This window comes from Myotis lucifugus, unplaced genomic scaffold, assembly GCF_000147115.1.
Source record: "Myotis lucifugus unplaced genomic scaffold, Myoluc2.0 scaffold_197, whole genome shotgun sequence".
NCBI lineage: Eukaryota > Metazoa > Chordata > Mammalia > Chiroptera > Vespertilionidae > Myotis > Myotis lucifugus.
Window position 1 is genome coordinate 993,215 of NW_005871245.1, and position 6,055 is coordinate 999,269.

At 42.5% G+C, this 6,055-nt stretch overlaps 1 non-coding gene across 1 annotated transcript; it reads right to left on the minus strand.

The window, feature by feature from the left end:
• Window positions 1-5,680: 5,680 nt before the first annotated feature.
• Window positions 5,681-5,814, minus strand: LOC111827655. Its single transcript, XR_002831302.1, has one exon. It is a non-coding gene; the product is annotated as a U11 spliceosomal RNA (small nuclear RNA).
• Window positions 5,815-6,055: the final 241 nt, after the last annotated feature.

The following is a 6,055-nucleotide window of genomic DNA, read 5'->3' on the forward strand; positions in this document are numbered from 1 at the left end:
AACCAACTGACAACCTCTTCCTTCCAGGTAGCTCAGTTGGTTAGAGTGTTGTCCCACTACACCAAGGTTGCAGGTTCTATCTCCAGTCAGGCAGGGCACATACAAGAATCAACCAATGAATGTATAAATAAGTGGAATAACAAATTGATGCCTCTCTCTCTTGACCTCTAGTCTGATTTTATTTTTCACTTGTATTCCAGTGACCATGCATCCTCACAACTTCTCTAACCTGTTCATGCACTCCATATTTAATAAGAAAATGTGGATAAACCAAAGGAAAAAAGCTTCACTTTTCCAAAAAATCTTCCCTAACAGATGCCACTATAGTTGACATTTGCCTTGGGCATTCTGTACAGTTGGGGCAACTCATTCCTATCAAAAGACCTGGGCTCACCTCTTGCTACTTTATATGTGATCTGGGCCTCCTAGAGCCTCTGTTTTCTTCTGTAAAGTGAATATAATACTACTACTTACCTCACTGGCTTATGTGATGATTTATGGGAGCTAATATATCTAAGGGCTTAATACAGAGCCTGGCACTTGATAAGTGGTCCATAGAGGTGAACCATTATCATAAATGCTTCTGTTTCTTTTCTTTTTTTTTAAAAGTATTTTTATTGATTTCAGAGAGAGGAAGGGAGAGGGAGAGATAGAAACATCCGTGATGAGTGAGAATCATTGATCGGCTGCCTCCTGCAAGTCCCCCACTGGGGATTGAGCCCACAACCCAGGCATGTGCCCTTGACTAGAATCGAACCTGGGACCTTTCAGTTCGCAGGTCGACGCTCTATCCACTGAGCCAAACCGGCTAGGGCATGTTTCAACATTTTAATGAGTACATGGTATTCCATTGTGTGGCTCTCCCATATTTGGTTTGACCAGGCTCTTTTTGCTCTTGAATTTGTAGGCCAGGGGCCAGTAAACTATACCTTCCTGGCTGTTACCTGAAAACCTAAGAATGTGTTCACATTTTTAAATGGTTAGCAGAAAAAAATATCAAAAGAATAGTTTTGCCTTCTGGGTCAGGAGGCTGAGGTATAGAGACCTTCTTCTGCAGTTTCAGAATTAAATTCTCACACAAATAGGCCCGTTTTGAAAAGGAGAACTGAAAGAAGACAGAAACATATAGGGCAGGTCCTGAAACGTGGTCATCCGGAGCCCATCACCCTGGGGCTGGCCTGATCTCCCATGGTGTCGGAATGTACGTAGACAGGTACTGCTGGCTTGGTAGAAACCTTTTTCTCATCTTATGCTCTGCCTGCATCCCCAGAAAAGGCACCACATTCTATACCACCCAAGCACAAGTAGGATTCACAGGAAGGAGGGGAAACAAGAGGTCCCACACCTTGGGCTCAGACTCAGAAGTGGAAAGGGTGCAACTCACTGCTTAACCTCGTCATGCCCATACCTCTGAGTAAAGTGGGGACAGATGGCCAGGGCACGAGTCACACTCCTTGTGGTAGTTGCTACCAGCTTTGCTCCCCAACCTCCCATCAAGAAGGTAAGTTGTAAATAAATGCTGTCTCTTCATAGCTTCTCACTATATATCACCCTTGCTATTCTGGTATCTCTACATAGAACAAGCCTAAGTGTTACTGGTCCAAGGTACATGTGACCTATGCTTCAAATGCCAATATTCAAAACATCAGAGTTTAGAATAAGGAAAGTTTTATTGATTGAGAAGGTGCCAGCTCAAAAAGATGGGGGACCTTAGAGTTTTCTCAAATCTATCTCAAGAGTCCAGAATTCAGGCTTCTTTTATGTTAAGGGAAGGAAGATTAGGTGGAACCAGAAGTGTGTGAGACCTCAGACATCTAGGTGTCAACAGGGATCTAAGGAAGAGCAGGGAATCTCTAAATCTCATTGTTTCCAGTCCTCTGCTAATCTGAGTCTGGTCTGGAGGCTCCTAAAAATCTTTGCCAAAAATTCAAGCCTCAAGCCAAATTTCTCTAAAATTAGCATATCTATAGCAGGAACTATTTGCCTGAAGGTCATGGGGAAAATGCAGGTAAGAGTTAAGATAGCCGAAACCGGTTTGGCTCAGTGGATAGAGCGTCGGCCTGCGGACTGAAGGGTCCCGGGTTCGATTCCTGTCAAGGGCATGTACCTGGGTTGCGGGCACATCCCCAGTAGGAGATGTGCAGGAGGCAGCTGATCGATGTTTCTCTCTCATCGATGTTGTTTCTAACTCTCTATCTCTCTCCCTTCCTCTCTGTAAAAAATCAATAAAATATATTTTTTAAAAAAAGAGTTAAGATAGAGTCAGAGAGAGTAGCATTCCACTCTATTACATAAGTTTTCCCCTAATAAAATAAATAAATAAATAAATAAATAAACAAACAAACAAATAAATAAATAAATAAGGTTTCCCCTCACACACAACTATTGCTCTCTCCTGAAGTCCCACCTGCCCTGACATCCCTGCATCCTACCCCCTCTGCTTCCAGTCATTAGCTGGCACTGCTGAGCCAGTTCCTGCTTCCCTGGCCCTATCAAGGCTGGTGGCTCCCTCAACACTTGGTCCCCAACAGGTACCAGCAGTATCTGAAAGATCAGAATTCCATCAGGACCAGCATACCTTTGATCCTTCTTGGGGCAGCACTGACTGAAATGAGATAAAAAACAGCAGGAATAAAGGTGTTATGGAAACATGTGTCTTATCTGTAAAGAAATTCTGTTCCAAATCATCCTATATAATAAAAGGGTGACATGCAAATTGTCCCCTCAGGAGTTCGACCTGGAGACTGGGAGTTCGATCACTCGCTATGATGTGCACTGACCATCAGGGGGAAGCGTGGACCATAGTGGGCGAACAGCTGTGGCGGCGGCAGTGGGGTGCTGAGGGAGCCAGGGAAGGAGGAGGCAGGGAGGCCAGGAGTTGGGTGTTGGGGTCCAGCCCCAGCAGGTCCAGGGGTTCCCAAAGGTGTGGACGGAGTCAGCGAAGAAGGAAGGCAGCGTTCAGGTGATCATCATAGCCAGGTTCTGTAGCCAGGTTCTGTTTTTATTGTCCTGTTACATCTGTATTTATACCAGTTGATTTTAATCCTATCCTTTCTATTCCAAAGGTTAGGGCATTTCTTATCTCCATTCCAAGGTTACTCTATTGTTCTATTAAGCCACAAAGAAGTAACTGAAGGAGATTATCCTAAGTAAAGATTATGTAGCTTAAGCATGATTGTTAGTAGTTAAAGTGATTAATTACCCACCTGGCACTTAGTTAAGGGGTTTTATTCCCTCCCTAACTCCAGGGAAAAATCCTCACCTGGGGAAACAACCTTTCTCTGGAAGGTGGTCCTGTTTAAAACACATAGCGTTAAGAGGGGGAGCAAACATATGCCATATACGCCAGGTCCCTTGAAACATAAGCTGTGCAGATGTTTCTTCTCTGCAGCTACTGTGTTAAGCAGCAAGGGTGGACTGGCTTCCGGCAGTTGGGGAACCTGATTGGCCCTGATCGCTGGCCAGGCCTAGGGACCCTACCTGTGCACGAATTTTGTGCACCAGACCTCTAGTATATATTATACAAAAAAACACTGTTCATAACAAGAGGAGTGACATTTTTCATCATCGTTTTTAATTTGTTTTCTTCTGTGTTTATGATTTTGAATTTTTCCTATTTGATTCGATAATATCAGCTGAATTCAGCCTATAAAAAGGATGTTAAGTTATGGACAAAATATTGCAAATGAAGAGAAATATATTGTACAAATTCTATATAAAAAGGCAGCCTGGCTGGTGTGGCTCAGTGGTTGAGCATCCACCCATGAACTGAAAGGTCCCTAGTTTAATTCCCACTTTGTACTAGGGCAGCCAGCACTGGGGCTCGATCCCCAGTATGAAGCATGCAGAGGGCAGCCAATCCCTCTACCTGCCTCTCTCTCTCTAAAAATAAATAAAACATTTTTGCCCTAACCAGTTTGGCTTAGTGGATAGAGCGTTGGCCTGCGGACTCAAGGGTCCCAGGTTCGATTCCGGTCAAGGGCATGTACCTTGGTTGCGGGCACATCCCCAGTAGGGAGTGTGCAGGAGGCAGCTGATGGATGTTTCTCTCTCATCGATATTTCTAACTCTCTATCCCTCTCCCTTCCTCTCTGTAAAAAATCAATAAAACATATTAAAAAAATAAATAAATAAAAAATAAAAACATTTTTATAAAGTAAAAAACAAAGAATACTATTTCATGACATGTGACAAGTATATGAAATTTAAATTTCAGTGTCCATAAATAAAGTTTTATTGGAATACAGCTATACTCATTTGTTTATATATCATCTTTTACTGTTTTGCAACAGTAGAGTTGAGTGGCTAGCAAAGACTATAAGGCCATAAAATCTAAAGTATGTACTATCTGGCCCTTTATAGAAAAAGTTTGCTGATACCTGGTGTAGGTAATTTTTCATTTCTTCTGCTTAATAAACACTGAATGGAATCTAATGAACAAAATGAATTGACCAACAAAATAAGACCTGAAGTCTGGAAGCATGAGCAGACTGACATACCTCAATGTGGGGATGGAGGGACAAGGAGAGATAAACCAAAAAACTTACATACTTATATGCATAGCCCATGGACACGAGCAATAGGGTAATGAAGACTTGGGGGGCTGGGTGGGGAGGAGTAAAGGGGGGAGGGAATAGGAGACATCTGTAATACCATCAACAATAAATTATATATAGAGAGAGAGAGAAAGAGAGAGACTGTAATGAACATCCCAGGCTTGTGAGACCAGGCCTCAGTGGAGACTTCAGACTGCCCTCTGTCTTGCCAAGCGGATGGTTTCACTCTGGACATTTTGGCCTTTCTTGGACTACAGCACATTCTCCCTCAAGGCTTTGGCTTTACTTAACAGCCCTTCCCTCCCACTTTGCCTGATTGTCTTCTATTTATTCTTTAGGTTTTACCTTCAAAGTATTTGCCTCAGGAAAGCTTTTCCAGACATCCCACTCAGAGCCCAGTTCAGTGTTATCCTCCCTCTGCTGTTCTCTCCCTTCACTAAATTTAAGCCTTGTGTAGTCAGGCACTGGACTGGGAGTACAATATACACTTACTGTTAGAATGAATATCTCTCCCTCTCTCATCCTCTCTGAAATCAATAAAAATGTATTACAAACTAAACTATACAATGATTGAACCCTTACCGCTAAATATCTTAAACATAATCTTACATAGGAGGATACATACTTAGGAGATGGAATATATGTTGCTGAATTGCTGTCCAGAAAGGTTGTTGCTACCAGCAGTAAGAGAGTGCTACTTATTAGCAATAGTGTTTTAAACTATTGCCTCTATGTCCTTAAAGGACAAAAATTATAAAGAGAACACCAACTCAGCTTTAGGAATGGATACATGATGGTTCAGTCAGCATGGGGGGGGGGTAAATACCTCTCCTGGTTACACTAAAACAAAAGCCCACATTTCTTTTTTTTTTTTTAATATATGTTATTGATTTTTTACAGAGAGGAAGGGAGAGGGATAGAGTTAGAAACATCGATGAAAAAAAAAAAGACCGTACCCTTTTATGTAATGATGTTTACTTTGAATTTATATTAGTTCACACAAACACTCCATCCATGCTTTCGTTCCGGGCCTCCGGTCCAGTTCAAGAACCCATTGTGGCTCTCGAGTCAAAAAGTTTGCCCACCCGTTAGACCAACACATTTCTTTCTTTATACCTCAGAGAACAGGCGCCAGGACCAACGATCACCAGCTGCCCAAGTACCAAAAAATTATGCTTCCGAAATCTCTTGATGTCGATTCCGCACGTAGAGCAATCAGGCTGCTCTACGTGTGCCACTCACGACAGAAGCCCTTTTTGCCTTATTGGCCCGAAAGCAGGGAGGCAGTGTTAGCGAACCCCTATTTTGATAAAAGTGAAAAAAAAAGGCTGTTTACAAACTCCTACTCTATGCTCCAGAAATCGAGAACGAAATTTCCAGTGTCCAAGACATTCAGATTTACTTTTTTATTTTTATTTAGAAGCAAAGGCAGAAACTTAGTCGATATGCAAATACCGCAGTGCTTGCTGGGAAGGTGCCCTGGGCACAGAGGAAGGGGC